Source organism: Sapajus apella, unplaced genomic scaffold, assembly GCF_009761245.1.
Source record: "Sapajus apella isolate SASKATOON/1434 unplaced genomic scaffold, GSC_monkey_1.0 scaffold10, whole genome shotgun sequence".
NCBI lineage: Eukaryota > Metazoa > Chordata > Mammalia > Primates > Cebidae > Sapajus > Sapajus apella.
In genome coordinates this window covers 15,074,939-15,091,152 of record NW_022436950.1, presented here as the reverse complement: position 1 = coordinate 15,091,152, position 16,214 = coordinate 15,074,939, and the positions used below count along the sequence as shown (strand labels likewise).

The 16,214-nt window shown below is 37.3% G+C and overlaps 1 protein-coding gene and 2 long non-coding RNA genes across 4 annotated transcripts in view; 1 reads left to right on the top strand and 2 right to left on the bottom strand.

Annotated features, from left to right (window-relative positions):
• Positions 1-16,214, bottom strand: part of CUL3 (cullin 3) — a 106,694-nt gene that overhangs the window by 86,032 nt on the left and 4,448 nt on the right. The gene's annotated exons all lie outside the window — the stretch shown is intronic.
• On the bottom strand, positions 2,626-14,532 carry LOC116551463. Its single transcript, XR_004268950.1, has 3 exons — positions 14,521-14,532; positions 14,018-14,022; positions 2,626-3,005 (listed from the first exon to the last, which is right to left on the bottom strand). It is a non-coding gene; the product is annotated as an uncharacterized LOC116551463 (long non-coding RNA).
• Positions 4,814-15,424, top strand: LOC116551462. The gene is made up of 3 exons (XR_004268949.1): positions 4,814-4,827; positions 10,722-10,726; positions 15,341-15,424. It is a non-coding gene; the product is annotated as an uncharacterized LOC116551462 (long non-coding RNA).

Below are 16,214 nucleotides of genomic sequence, written 5' to 3'. Positions count from 1 at the left end.
TACCACAGCCACATTCTCTTTCATGATTCAGACTGGCTCTGTCATAAATCTTGTGAAGTCATATACAGCATCTGGACACAGTTTTCTCCAGAAAGAATGTATTATTTTGGGCTAGATACCTTTCATGACTTTTTAACAATGATGGCACCTTCAATGGTGTAATCTTTCCAGACTTTCATCATGTTCTCTCTATTGAGGTTCTCTTCTATAGCAATGACAATCTTTTCCATAGATTACTGTGTTTAATGAGCCTTGGCCGGGTGTGGTAGCTCATGCCTGTAATCCCAGCACTTTGGGAGGCCCAGGTGGGCAGATCACCTGAGGTCAGGAGTTTGAGACCACCCTGGTCAACATAGTGAAACCCCATCTCTATTAAAAATACAAAAAATGGCCAGGTGCGGTGATGACAGGTGTAGTTATAGGCTCACACCTATAATCCCAGCACTTCGGGAGGCCGAGACAGGCAGATTCATGAGGTCAGAAGTTTGAGAACAGCCTTATCAACATGGTGGAACCCCGTCTCTACTAAAAATACAAAAATTAGCCTGTTATGCTAGCATGTGCCTGTAATCCCAGTTACTCAGGAGGCTGAGGCAGGAGAATTTCTTGAACCTGAGAGGTGGAGGTTGCAATGAGCTGAGATTGCACCACTGCACTCCAACCTAAGAGACAGAGCGAGACTCCATTTGAAAAAAAAAAAAAAAAAATTAGCCAGGTGTGGTGGCAGGTACCTGTAATTCCAGCTACTCAGAGGAGACTGATATAGGAGAATCGCTTAAACTTGGGAAGTGGAGGTTGTAGTGAGCTGAGATGGGGCCACTGCACTCCAGCCCAGCCAACAGTGTGAGACTCCATCTCAAAAGAGCCTTAAAGGTCCTTATTAACCCCCTACCTTCCCCATCTACAGGCTGAATTAAAACCACTGTATTTAAGGTCAAGGATACCACTTCAACACCTTCAGTATTGAAGAACTCATGAGGTTCTGGGTGGCTAGGGGCATTGTCTAATACAAAAAATAGTTAAAAGGCAGTCCCTTACTTACAAGGTACTTCCTGACACCAAGGTTAAAGCACTGATGGAACCAATCCAGAAAAAGAGTTCTCACTGTCCAGTCTTCTTGTGTAACCAAAAGACTGGCATCTAGTGTTTATCTTTTCTCTTCAAGGCTCAGGGGTTACTAGATTAATAGATAAGGTCAGCCCTGATAATAAACCCGACCGCACTTGCACAAAACAGTAGAGTTAGCTTATCCCTTTCTGCCTTGTACACCCTAGTATGTGCTTCTCTTCCTTGCTAGTAAATGTACTTTGTGGCAATTTTTTTTTTCCAGAATAGGGCACTGTTGTCTACATCAAAAACCTGCTTAGGGAGATATCCTTTCTCTTCAATGATTTTCTTACTGTTATCTGGGAACTTGTCTGCCGCCTCTTCACTGGCAGAAGCTGCCTCTCCTGTTACCTTGACATTTTTTAAGCCAAACTTCTCTCTAAAATTATCAAACCATCCTTTGCTGCCATTACATTTTCCAGCTTTAGATCCTTCACCTTCCTTTGACTTTGTCATATAATGACTTCATTTCTCTCAAATCATATTAGAATCAGTAGGTACACTTTTCTTATAGCAATCCTGCACCCACATATAAGCTGCATATTCAATATGAGATAAAAAAGTATTTTGCAAAAAGCAAAAGGTTTTTGCACCAGCTGGCATAGGTGCAGTGATGGCTTCACAAACTTCCTTTTGTTTTAACAATGGTCCTGGCTTCATTTACCTTAAAATGGCAGGTAACCACAACTGCAGAACTTAATCTAGTACACATCAAGCAATTCAAACGTTTCTTGCAATGTCATGACATTTCTGCTTTTTGGGAGCACTTCCAGGTTCACTGGGGGCACTCTGAGTTTCATCGTGTTTTTCCAAGCTTACAGTAATACACTAAAAATAATGAAAAATATGTGACAACCACAAAACCTTTTACTGTGATACAGAGAGAAACGAAGATGATTAGTCACAAGGTGTTTTCCTGTTTGTTTTCATTTTTGTTTTAGACAGGGTCTCCTTCTGCCACCAACGCTGAAGTGCACGCAGTGGTGCAATCACAGCTCACTGCAGCCTCAAACTCTCGGGTTCAAGGGATCCTTCTGCCTCAGCCTCCTGTGCAGCCAGCTGGGACTACTGGTATGCACCACCATGCATGGCTAATTTTTAAAAAATTTTTTGTAGAGATGGAGGTTTTGCTTTGTTGCCCAGGGTGGTCTTAAAACTCCTAGGCTCAAGCAATCCTTCCATCCTGGCTTCCCTAAGTGCTACAATTACAGCTGTGAGCCACTACACCTAGCCACAAGGCATTTTAAGTGCATACCTGCAACATTTTGGCTCACCTTGATATCAGCAAGAGGTAGCTATAAAATATACTACAGTTAATTTTATGCAGTTACCATTTAATACTGCATCTTTACACTTGTTTACATTCCTCTTGATTGCAAATGACACCATGTACAATTTGTGCCTACGTTTTAATAAACTTTAGCTTTTTATAATAGATTTGTGTACATCTTATGTAGTAAATGACAACGCAGACTAGTATCTACATATATTTTATGCATTCCTAACTTCTTTTTTTTGTTTGTTTGTTATTTTGAGGCTATGCAGTTCCATCTGTGAATCTTGTCAAATCTCCACAAAGTTTTCAAATATATTTACTGGAAAAAAGCCATGCAATAAGTGGATCCACGCGGTTCAGACCCATGTTGTTCAAGGGTCAACTTTACTACTGTCTTAAAACTTTCACCCAGTTCATTGCAAAAGCCTTCCAAACACTATGAACTCCAACCTCATGGAATCTACCACCCTCAAAATCACAATCAAAATAAACATAGGTGCACCGCGACCCTGTACAAAACCCTTCTACGGCAGCACAGTAGGCACAAACCTAGTTTATGCTCAATTCTCCACACCTGTCTGACATGTATTCTCTAACAATATTAAACCAAGTGGAATTTTTACTAGCTGTTTCTCACTGTATTTCCATAACTGTCACAACTCCTACCCACTTATTTCAGTTCCCATGTCTTTCACCCCCTACCCCTGTTGGTCTTCCTTTGCTCCGCCTTTTCTTTATCTGATTGTTTACATATCTTCTGAACACAGCTCAGGTGTCATAACCTCCAGGAATCCTTCTCTGAACTCCTCAAACAAAGTTAACAACTCCTTCTCAGATCTTGCATGATATTTTAGTTTACAGTGTAAACTATATTTAACTATACACTAAAGCTGTAGTGTATTTTTGTTTATATGGGAATGTAGTGATACAAAGTATCACTAGTAGTTGTAGACTAACCATTACTACTCTCCCATATAGCTTCATAATTGTCTGTTTATGCATCTTCTTCCATGAATTTCTTAAGAGATTGTACATTGTGCATGTGGCATTGAAGAAAAATGCAGAATCTCTTGGCCGGGCACAGTGGCTAACACCTGTAATCACAGCACTTTGGGAGGCCGAGGCGGGCAGATCACGAGGTCAGGAGACAAAGACCATCCTGGCCAACATGGGGAAACCCTGTCTCTACTAAAAATACAAAAAAATTAGTTGGGCGTGGTGGCATGCGCCTGTAGTCCCAGCTACTCAGTAGGCTGAGGCAGGAGAATCACTTGAACCCAGGAGGTGGAGATTGCAGTGAGCCAAAATTGTGCCACTGCACTCCAGCGTGGCAACAGAGCAAGACTCCGTCAAAAAAAAAAAAAAAAAAAAAAAGGGGGGGGGGGGGAGGGTGGAAGAAAAAGAAAGTGGTAAACAAATGTCTGTTGAATGAATACTAATTTATCCATGTTATATCAATGCAATTTTGAAAACACAAACACTTTAATTATAAGGCACATGATATGGGAAAACAGTTGAATGTGTTTACCCTCAGCAATTAATCTGATTTTAAATAATCAAATCTTTTTTCGAATAGAAGTAATGTACAAGTACCAGACTTTTAAATTTTACCTCAAGCAGTATTTTCAGATTTTTCCCATTCATCTATCTAAAGCCCTCACTCAAAAGGCTGCTTAATCATTAATTTTACTAATAAATATTAACTGGGAAGAAAATGGTGGACGAAATAGGCCCTTCAGAAGCAGATCAATAAGCTACAATCTTTCCCTAAATCAAGTAAGTCCAAAAACTATGTATCAAATGAAACGGGCTTCTAGTGCAGATTCCTACATACACATGATTTGGTCTTGGCATCAAATTCATGTCAACAGCGTTGGCAAAACGATGTTACAAATGAACTTTAATCTTTACACTCCCCTAACCATGACACAAAAGCAATATTAACTGCTACTAAAAATCTTTTTAAATTACTGAATGTTCAACTCTCACCTCAGCAATATGTTAACAATAAAAACTTTAGGCTATACTTAATTCCAGGAGCAATAAAATGTAAAGGCTCTAACTTTATGTATTAATATATTTTTAAAAATAGTAATATTCTATTAAAGTAACATTCTAAATTACTTGAGCAGGGCTTTAATCCCATTGATAAAACTGATTAAGTGGCAATAACTGCAGATATACTCAGTAAGGGATTTGGCAACCAATGCTTCAGCAAAACAATAAAATAAACTGCACACACACATCTATATACACAAACATATAATATCTGCTATCTAATTATTAGATGTATTCAGGACCCTTCCCCAAGAAGGCCAAGTTACAAAGTGGTCAGCAAGCAAAGTAAATTCATTTAGCAGAAAAAGAAACAAAAGCTCTTTAAAGGAAAGATATACTTAAGGATTCTTAAATGCTTATAGCTTAATAAGACTTTTAAAAACCAAGTCAAGAATTTAATTTTTAAAAGTGATCTTTGCCTCCTTACCTCCCTCCAATCCAGGATTATAATTTCCTCATCAGTTAAGTATCAATAACAAAAATAAGTCTATAATAGTCTGTTTTCTTTAAAGCAAAATCTGTTCATTTACGTTACTTCAGATATAAAAATGTAACCTTCAAAATGCCTGAATTTGAAAGGATGTCAGTCTATTATATACTTAAACATCTTGAAGGTTCTGTAATTACTAAGAGTTAGAACTACATCATAAGACAAATTAAAACTAAAATGAAAAGAAGTGAATTCTTAACATCTACTTCCATACAAAGGACAACAAGTCTTTAGTCCTCTGTGAATAATTTTCTACAAGAAAAAATTTAGAACAGGGTGGGTGGGGGAAAGGGTGAGAATTTGAAATTCCAGGCAATTCAGAATGACACAGCTAGGCAAAAAAAAATAAACAAGGGAAAATGCCTGATCTTAATTTCAAGCTCCAGCCTGAAAAAAATTGCTTTGGTACAAGTATCTGAGGAATGGTAGTATTTTTTTTTTTTTAATCAGATACAACTAAGCTATTAATTATGTAATGAAGCTTCCTCCCAAACTATAAGAACCTCAGAGTAGACAAGGTCCCTCTCTATGTCATTGTACTCCTAACAACGTATGGCACAATGTTTAGATAATACTCAAAAACTATGATCTGAATATCTGCAGTTAACGATAAGCAGTCTTATGTGATGACCAACCAGTATACAATTACTTATGACATCTGCAATAATACCATTTAACTATCATTTATTCCTTAAACAATGACAAGCATCAAAAATACAGCCAAAGATCCAGGCTTTGAGAAAAACAGCCTAGTGTAACACATTCAAACAGACTTTGGACAAATTAACCTTTCAAAGCTCACTTTCCTCATGTGCTTGTGGCCAGAGAAATATGACAGCGGACTGTGGGGTAATTAAGAAAGTCTGCAAAAGCATCTGCCCAATAAATATGTTTGTTTCTTCCTTTCCTATGCAGAAGAGTCACAGAGCTTTGATTTGTGACTTAAAACTGAATATAAAGACTACTGATGTTTGGTTAACTGGTTTCTCTGGTTACAGTATAGAACAGATGGGAGTGGAGGAGTGCTGCCAAAAAAAGAGGTGATGTCAAGGAAAAAGAAAAAAATAAGATTATCAATCAGAAAAGCACAGCGGCATGGGAGAATTCCATGAAATCACAGCCTGATCTACATTTAATTGGGCTCTAATATCATTAAATTACAGAACAGTAACATTCATAATGAGAAAGTTAAATCATCAATAGAAGGCTCAATTATGATTTGCATTTCAGGCCTCAACATGGGTAGGCTATCCAAAACTCAGTTTGAAAATTCAGAACAATTTTTTCAAAGACACAAGGTCAAGCTTCCAGATTAACCTATTTAAGTCCATTAAAGTCACAGAGCAATTGAGCTAAGAGTACTAACAACTCTTTCCAGCTATGTCTCTGTGAATGACTTTTGCATGAGGAAAAAAAGTATATACAGTTTTCAAAACGATGATGACCATAACAAACAGGATACAATAATGTAATATTCTCACTGAGGTAAAAAGCTTGTCACTGTACTACTATTGGTGCTATTTTCAACCATAAAAAGAGAGATTACAGGACTCCCTTAAACACATTTTATCCAGAAAACACAGTATTCATCATAACTAGATTTCAAACATCGTACTTACAGACCTTCGTATTAAGAAAATTAGTGATATCTGAGATCAACACTTTAAAATAAAATGTTTTCTTTCCCAATATACTATGAAATCCAAAACACTACTATTTATACTACATGTGTAGTATACTACACTACTACATGGGTCACAAGTATAAAATTAATCTTTACGCATTCATCTATATAAAAACCCTATAAACTGTAAGACAGTGACAAACTGATTATACCTAAATCAATTACATATAACCCAAAAGGAAAGAAAACGTATGAAATACCAAATTGCCATAGTTTGCCCTGCCTTTGAATGACTCTAACTGTAATCGAATAAGAATGACAGCAAAAGGTCTATGATACAAAATTGTTAGAAAAATCTGCTCTAAGTCTATTCAAAACTTCTCTACAACTGTCAACTCACCAAAAAAAAAAAGTACACAAGAACACAGCTAACTTTCCCACTGCTTCATATTAGAATTTAACCATCATCACTGAAATATACCACTCATAGTTTAAAGAAAAATCCAAGACTAAAAAGGTAGGTAATTTTTGCAACATCACACAACGTATTTTAGACAAAGGCCACAGGAAAAGACACTAGCAGCATTTCCTAGATTTATGTATAAACACAATTGTCTTTTGCTGAAATTTCTGAAGCTAGAATAAGCCTAAGGTAACCTCAAGTTAAAACCTCTTCATTTTACAACAGAAGAAACTGAAGCTAAGGGGCTTATACAAGCTGAGTGTCCTTCCAGGGTACCATGTCAACTCAAGCCGTCAGAGTGCTCAATACTGAAAAATCATTTTATAATTAAATAGGCTAGTCTTAACACTGAGTTACTATGACTACCTGTTTATTTCAGTCTGCTAGAGGGAAAAGAGCTTTCAACCAGAAATCAAGCTTCTGGTCATGGATCTTCCATAAATTCAAGTAAGGAGTATATCCCTTGGTAAACCATCTTCTCTAGTCCTCTGTTTCCTCATTTGTTAAGAAAGAACAGACTCTCTTAAAAGTCTCTGCCATGGTTTGAATGTTTGTGTCTCCTTCAAAATTCATTTTGAAATTTAACCGTCAATTTAACAATATTAAAAAGTGCGGTAATCCAGGTGCAGTGGCTAATGCCTGTAATCCCAGCACTTTGGGAAGCCAACGTGGGCGGATTGTTTTAGCCCAACAGTTCAAGAGCAGCCTGGGCAACATAGTAAAACCCTGTCTCTACAAAAATAATAATAATAATAATAATACCAAAAAAATTGTTGCTGGCCTGCATCTGTCCTTAGCTACCCAGGAGGCTGCGGTGGAAGAATCCGTTAAGCCCTGGAGGGCATGGCTACATGCTACAAGATCAAGTCACTGCAATTCAGCCTGGGTAAGAGTGGGGGGGGGAAGTGGGGTCTTCAGGAGGTGATTAACTCATAAGGGTGGAATCCTTGCGAACAAGATTAGGTGGCCTTATAAAAGAGGTTGACAAGGAGAGTTCACTTTTTTTTGCCCTTCTGCCTCTAACATGTGCAGATACAGGATTCTCCCCCACCAGAGGATTCTAAGAGGATCCTGCATCAAGGCATCGTGTTGGAGGCAGACAGCAGCCTTCACCAGACAGCAGAAACTGCAGCACCTTGATCTTGAACTTCCCAGACTCCACAAGTGTAAGAAAATAAATTTCTGTTCTTTATAAATTACTCAGTCTGCAGGATTTTGTTACAGTACCATAAAAAGATTACGAGAGTAGCATTAATCAAAAAAGCAGTATTTCTTTCGTGTCTCATTTGCATACACAAAAAGTAGTAAATTATTATTTAAAAAATTTAATCTTTGTACTTCTAATACATTTTACTGTTTAATCTACCACTTTAGTATATTCCCAAAGACAAAAAATTAAAAATCAAAGTAAACATATTAACTTCAAGGAATCACTTTTTGCTAAGTATATACATTTCTATTAACCAAAAATAAAAATAAAAAAAAATTGTGTGTGGTCAGCTTCACAATTTAAAAGAGTAAAATGTAAACTCATAAATATGTCAACTAGTAATAATAAGCCTTTCTTACAGGTTATGCTTTTGACTGCTTTATTCAAGTCAATACACACTAAAGTCCCCTTACACAAGTTATATACTCAAATGTTACTGAACAATGCACATTTCAATTGATTTAAAGTTTTTTATACCTTTTATAAATGGTCCATTTACTTAAAGCCAGTAAAACTTGGATTCTTTTTGTAAAGAGAGTATCGCATTGTATAAGCTTCAGGGCCCCTGGATCTGCCCCTGGCTAATAATTTAAAAGGTAACCTTAGAATTTATTTTCTCTATAATGAAAAGAACACAAACTTTTCAGTCAGACATACCTGGAATTTGAATCCTAACTCTGACCTTCTCTATGCGTATATGCATATAATACACATATTTTACTAGGCCTCTCTGAGACCCAGATAGATTTAAAACAGAAGTAACAACATTATACTTAAAATTGTTTTGAGTATTTCAGATAATTAGTTCAAAGTATTTAAAACAGCCTACCACAAGGCAGACACCCAACAAGTTGTTACGAATCTTATAAAGCAACCTCTAGTGGAAATGGGAATTGCAGATGAAAAAGAAAAAGGAATTTTTCACCATTACTTTGGAGAAGACAGGGCAAACAGAAGAGGCTAAGTGTTGCTCAGTTAAGAGCTGTTTTAGGTAAGAATGACTTAAAAATACATATGTCAAAAAATTCCTCTTAGCAATGATGGCTTGCTTTCATAGAAAAGTAGCTCTAGGAAATCTCACATTTTCTTAAAGTAGGTAAAAATTCCCCTTTGAAGTCATTTTATGCACCTGCTCAGCAGTAACATTTCTCGTTTAAAGAGCAAATGGGGGTCCATTCATTTCTCAGTGATTACAAGTGCTAAAAAGGAGGTCAAATTAAGAAGTCTTGCTTAGTTGCACTTTCAACTTTAAAATTTTTTTTTTTTTTTAAAGAATGCTGCCTAGTAGCAAAAGATTTGGATTAGGGGTTAAGGCAACTACAGGATCAGTTCTCAATTTCGTCTTAACTGGTATCAAGTTGAGCAAGTAGGATTCTCCTCCTCATCTTTAAAAAAGATTAGTCACTAGTGATTTTAAAGCAATGGCTAACAGAATTTCTTAAAATGAAATCTTTCACAGAACCCCACATACAAATGGTAACACAGGAGCTGCTCTAAAGGACCACAGAAGGAGATCTGGAGATTTCTACTTTCCACTTCCTAGGCCTCCTGGGTCCTAGATACCCTCCGGGCTCCCTGTAAATGTTTGAAAGTAACTGCCCTACACAAAACACAGAATTATAGTTGAAAATTTTGATTTAATGATTGGGAAATTCTTTTAAATGTCTTAGTGATACCACTATTAGAAAGCATTTTCTGATATTTAATCCTCATAATTTGTGAAGGACTGCTGTAGTTCTCATCTTAAAGAGGAGAAAACAAACTTAAAAAGTCTGTTCATTCCTTTATTCAGCATTGTGTACTATATGCTGGGTGCATACTGCTGTACTGATGAAAGTCATGAAGAAGACTTGAGGCCTCCTCAAGAAAATTATGCTCTAAAAAAGGAGATAGAGACTCCTCTCTCAAGAATCTTGGCTGTGAAAGGAGGTAATATGGTAGTTACTATAATGCAGAAGAAAGCGGAAAAGACATCTTCCTTCTCTGAGACCAGAGGAAAAGGAGCCGAGAATGAATAAAGATGCTGATTAAATAATATAACTGAAAGGGTTCTGAACGTCGAATAAACTTTGAACTTTCACCTAATTACATCCCTTTTCACAGTGAAGTAGTTAGGTTTCTTGAAGAGAGGTAAGAGAATTCTCAATAGAGAGCTTAAGGACAATGATTAAAGTTTGGAATAGCTCAGGCAGGAAAGAGAGAAGTTGACCAGGGACAGACAGACAGACAGACAGACAGACAGACAGACAGACACACACACACAGACACAGACACACACACACACACACACACACACACACACACACACACAAACTGCTCAGAGGCACTGAGAGTCCAGCTAAATTAGAGACCACTGTCTTGCAATTTTCTCCAGGAGTAGCTAAAAACTGTGTACAGTGGAGGCAAATAGGTGGAATGATCCAAGATGCTTTCTGCTGCTATTTCTGGCCTTGCTCTGGGGAGACAGTGAGAAAGGTGCAAATGATAACATAGTGAAAGTGATAGCACCATGGCTTGGGAGAAATAAAAGGGTCTTCTTGAGATCAAAGGGCACATGAACGTGAGAAGGAACCAAGCAACAAGAGAGAATAATTAAATAATAACTGCTTGCATTTATTTATAATGCTTATTATGTGCCAAGCACTATTCTAAGGAACTTTACATGTATTAACTCCATCTTTAAAACAATTTTATGACGTAGGTATCATCATTTTTTCCTTTTTATAAAAGAGACAACAGGCAGACACTAAGTGATTTGCTCAAAGTCCTATATCTAACAAACAGAAGAGCTAGGATAGAATGCAATATTGGAGTTTCAAGATTTCTAAAGTAGTAGGATGACAAGCTCTAAGACAGCATGAAAATCCCTGCAATACAAGTCTGTCTGATCGTCACTGTAGATTCAGTACCTGACCCACAGCAGCAACACACAAAAAAGGTATTTTAAATTGAATAAATGAATGACTTCCACATGCAACGAACAAAATTAAGATATGGCCAAGACACAGTATCTGTGAGGAGGGTATGAAACTCTTTAATGACTGAGGGAGCATGAGTAGGAAGTCAGTAGATGGTCATAGGGAGAGAGCAGGAGAATAATTCTCAAGCCAAAAAAGATGATGATGGATGTGGTAATAAACCACATCTGGGCCCAATGATTCAAGGATGATAAGAAAAATAAAAACCTCAATTCAAAAACATAAGCCTACATCCTCAGGCCAAAGCCACGTTTCAGGTGGAAAGAAGTCACAGAATTCAGTCAGGCGCAGTGGCTCATGCCTGTAATCCCAGCACTTTGGGAGGCTGAGACAGGTGGATCATGAGGTCAAGACATTGAGACCATCCTGGACGACATGGTGAAACCCCGTCTCTACTAAAAATACAAAAATTAGCCAGGCATGGTGGCTCATGCCTATAATCCCAGCTGTTCGGGAGGCTGAGGCAGGAGAACCGCTTAAACCCAGGAGTGGGGGTTGCAGTGAGCGGAGATCATGCCATTGCACTCCAGCCTGGCAACAGAGCAAGTCTCCATCTTTTAAAAAAAAAACGAAGACAGGCTGGAGATACAGGGAAATTAATGTGCAAGAGAAACAGGGGATCAGAGTGTACAATTTAAGTGTGATGGGAAGGGATGAGATGTGAAGGAGTCATGGTGGAGGGAGTGAAATGCAGAGCACAGCTAGTAAACAGAAACGCTGGACCAGAGACTGTCTTCTGACTCTCAATTCAGGGTCACTGACAACACATCATACGACCTTTACTGATTTCAAGTCTTTACTGTTGCAGGAGACTGGGCTGACTACCCTGCTACAGAAAGTGCCACAAGATCTTTAATGACCCACTACTACATCTTAAGACTTCACTTAGAGCTACAAAAACTTCAAACATTTCAGGGCACCATTTGCTTACTGAATTTATCAATTACTATGGTTTGGCTTAGAGGAATAGTTTCTCATTTAATCAGTCATTCACTAACCATCCACACTATGCTAAATGCTGTGTGGTTCAAAGGGGTATCTGGCATAAGCTTTGGACAGGGACCAAAACCTAGTTCAGGAGTGAAACAAAAAAGGGAGAGGGGAGAAGAAGGAGACAGGGAGGAAAGGAAGGAAAAAAGAAAAACCAGGTATGTTTTTAAATGAACATTTAACGTACATATTATAGAATGGGCAAACCAAGTGAGCATTTATTCCTTCAATAAAGTTATGACAGGTTACACAATTACTCCAAGGATTATGTGTGAATCTTTACAGGAACTTCTGTTTTTGAAACGACCCCTCAAGACACAACAGGATTCTTTTAAGTGTCCCAGTGGTACTAAACCTATAACCTTTGAGAATGCTTTCTTAGCACGGTTCACAAACTGGCTCTGCAGGCTTTTCAAAACTTAAGTTCTAGAAGTTGTACAGTAAAACGACAGGATCACTAAAATAAGCGTATAACGTTCAATGTAACTGCTTGCAAAAACAATACCCACTTTTAATATTGACCTAATCAAGGATAAATATTGCTATGACAATAGTTAGCTATGTGCTAAGTTCTATTTTAAAGCTTTATTTTTTTAAAATCACACAACAACACTGTAAGGTGGATCTTATTAGTAGTCTCATTTTACATAATGGAAAACTGAGGCTACAAGAAGTTAGTAACCTGTTAAAGGCGATGCAGCTAGAAAGACGTGAAGCTGATGTTCAAGCCCACACTCTTAGGCTTGCAGTCTCTCTACTTCTTAGTCATATCCCTATACTCATATGTTGAATACTCTAGAGCAGAAGTAAATGAAAATTCTCTACAGACTATCCATAGTTTTATTCTCCTAAGTAGTCAAAGAAATGCAAATTAAAGCATTAAAGTATTATTTTTTCACCTATAAAATTAAACATACAATTACGTCGGGTAAGACACTGCTACAAAGAAGTTAAACTGACACAACCTTGAGAAATAAGAGTTCTCACTTCAGAGCCAGATTGCTTGGGTCAGAATCCTAGTTCTGCCACCTGCAAGAATATCATAAGCAAATTACTTAACCTCTCAAAGCCTCATTTGTAGAACAGATAATAGCAGCATTCTATAGTTGCTGGAATTGAGTAAGTTCAGACATGCAGAGTACATGATAAACATTCAGAAAGTGTTACCTATTATTACTACCTTTATGGAGGTCAATTAGGCAACATATTTCAGTTACATGCAGCCCAATAATTCAATAATCATAGCTGGGCTCAAATATTTGTGTCTAAGTAGTCACAGTCGCAATCTTTTTTAATAGAAAAAATATGGACTCCCTGGAATCAACCAAAATATCTGGCAATAGGGAAATGGTTAAGCAAACTGAGGTAAAGTATTATAGTCATTAAAAACCATGTTTTCAAAAATTACAGTAAGAAATTTTTTAACAGCAACATATACAATAATTACCTTAATTTTACTGTGTGTTCACTCAAGAGTTTGAAAGATTAAAAGGAAACAAATGAAAATGTTAATGTTGTTTGTTTCCAAGTGGTAAGACTATATACAGGTGATTTCTTTACTTCCCTATTTATACATTTAGATATTTATCACGTTTTCTACCAGGATTACACATCATTGTTATAATTAGAAAAGTTACTAAAATAAATTCATTGCTTTAACAGACTATGGTTGAATAGTTTTCACAATACAATGATAGACTAATACTAACTGTAATTTATGTTTTTCACTAAATTGTATTTAATTAAATTAATTCATATAATTCATGTTACTAGTAAGATTTGTTCTTACTTTACACTCTGCTGACCTTACAATGGGCTAACAATAACTCCTTCAAAAAAAACTTGCATCGTTTAAAACTACAAATTGTCTAGTAACTTTTACATAAACCTAACAAAACTACTTAAGACCATCCACATACTCTGGAATGAAAATTAAAAATTACCTCTGAAGTCTCCCAATGTATAATAATAAAGAGAAGACATACCACTTTTTCTAGCCTTAATCATGTAATCTTCCTGAACTGGACAAATGCTGTCATTACTAAACTACATTTAATGAATGAATGATGTACAAACAAATGAAGCATTCCCTACTTTGTTTAAATCAAGCCTGTGATTTATGTTATTAGTTAAAAAGCCAAATTTTTACACTGTATTTCATATTACTTACATAGTTTCAAATTCAATATTGGTACTAATAATTTTCCAAGTTCCTCTGAATTGCTATCTAGAAAGACAAGGCAAAATAAATACTTTATTAATAACAACTGTATATTTTTATTTTTTTTAACTTCTAAAGTCAGAGAGGTACTAACAGCTATAACACAACTGGCTGTCCCAACACTATCAGTAACAGTATCAGTCTAAGTGTAAGTAACACTTTAATGAATCTGCTTCACCTTGCTTCATAACATGAAAAACAAATTTATAATTAATTCTCTGCTCTGTGATCTGCAATACTACCACCCAGCTTCCCTCCAGGTACCAGTCCAGGTAGCTCTATGTAACAACTACCTTCCCTAAGAGAAGCCTACCATGAAGATGAAAGCTGTTCCCTCGAATCTGGCAAACATTTTCCTTTTTTTTTTTGAGACAGAGTTTCACTCTTACTCCCCAGGCTGGGGTGCAATGGCGCAATCTCACCTCACTGCAACCTCCGCCTTGAGTGTTCAAGCGATTCTCCTGCCTCAGCCTCCCGAGAAGCTGGGATTACAGGCTTTGTCCCATCGCGCCTAGCTAATTTTGTATTTTTAGTAGAGACGAGGTTTCTCCATGTTGGTCAGGTTGGTCTCAAACTCCTGACCTCAGGTGATATGACTGTCTGGGCTTCCCAAAGTGCTGGGATTACAGACGTGAGCCACCAAGCCCAGCCATCAAATCTAGGAAACATTTCTGTAGCTCAAAGAAAAGAAAACACAATTAACTGTCCCCATCTGTCCTTAGACTCTTCCTGTTCTTAAGTATATCACTAACGATCATAAAACTCTTTCACTAATGTAAGTTGCTCTGTATGTTTCAGCTAACAATCACCTCCAAACATTTGCTGCCCATGCTACACAGGTGGAGTCCATCTAGGATTAAGGAGTGGGCATTTTATCATAACACTCTTTCTCATGATGAGTTAGCATGCTTTCACAAACTGAGACAATTTCCAGGACCCCCAGGTAGAGGTCTTAAGAGCCTGATTACATTCTGGAGATAGTCACCTTCCTAACAGGTTTCCCAAACTCTGAAGGCTAAGCCAAGAAAGGCTTCATTACTGTTTGATAGAGGAGAAGACAGCATTTTCATTCAAACTTTACCCCTCCAATTCCAACCAAGCTCATCAAACCCATGTGGACAAAATCCAGACAGTAAAAATGATAGGAAATGACTTTTCAAAGATAAAGACAAAAGGTTTACCTGACAGCAACTAATCCTACATAGTGGAACAAAGCCCAGGTGTAAGGAAGAGACTCCGTGGGACAGAAATATTTGGTCCAAACCCACATTATTTCCACGAGTTTCATAACTACTGCCTCCCTTCTTTAAAAGTTTTGTGGTCCTTGCTGTTCCTTTGCATACAAAAAAAAAGTTTAAACATTATCAAAAAAGATGTGTAATTATATATTTTGTGCAATGCAGGAAAGCTTATAAACCGGAATAAACTTTCCTTTGTCAACAGCTTACAAAAACAGAAACTTCCTTATTGTCTTCCACCTTAAAAAGAATTTCTATGAAAAGGTCTACTTAAAAATGCAAATTGTGCATTAAACTGTGGTGTACTAGAACTCCTACTATGAGGATATACTTAAAATATGCACTAAGGCTGGGTGTGGTGGTTCATGTCTGTAATCCCAGCCAGCACTTTGGGAGACTGAGGTGGGCAGGTCACCTGTGGTCAGGAGTTCAAGACCAGCCTGGCCAACATGGCAAAATGCCATCACCTACTTAAAATACAAAAATTTACCAGATGTGGTGGCACAAACCTGTAGTCCCAGCTACTCAGGAGGCTGAGGCACAAGAATCGCTTGAAACC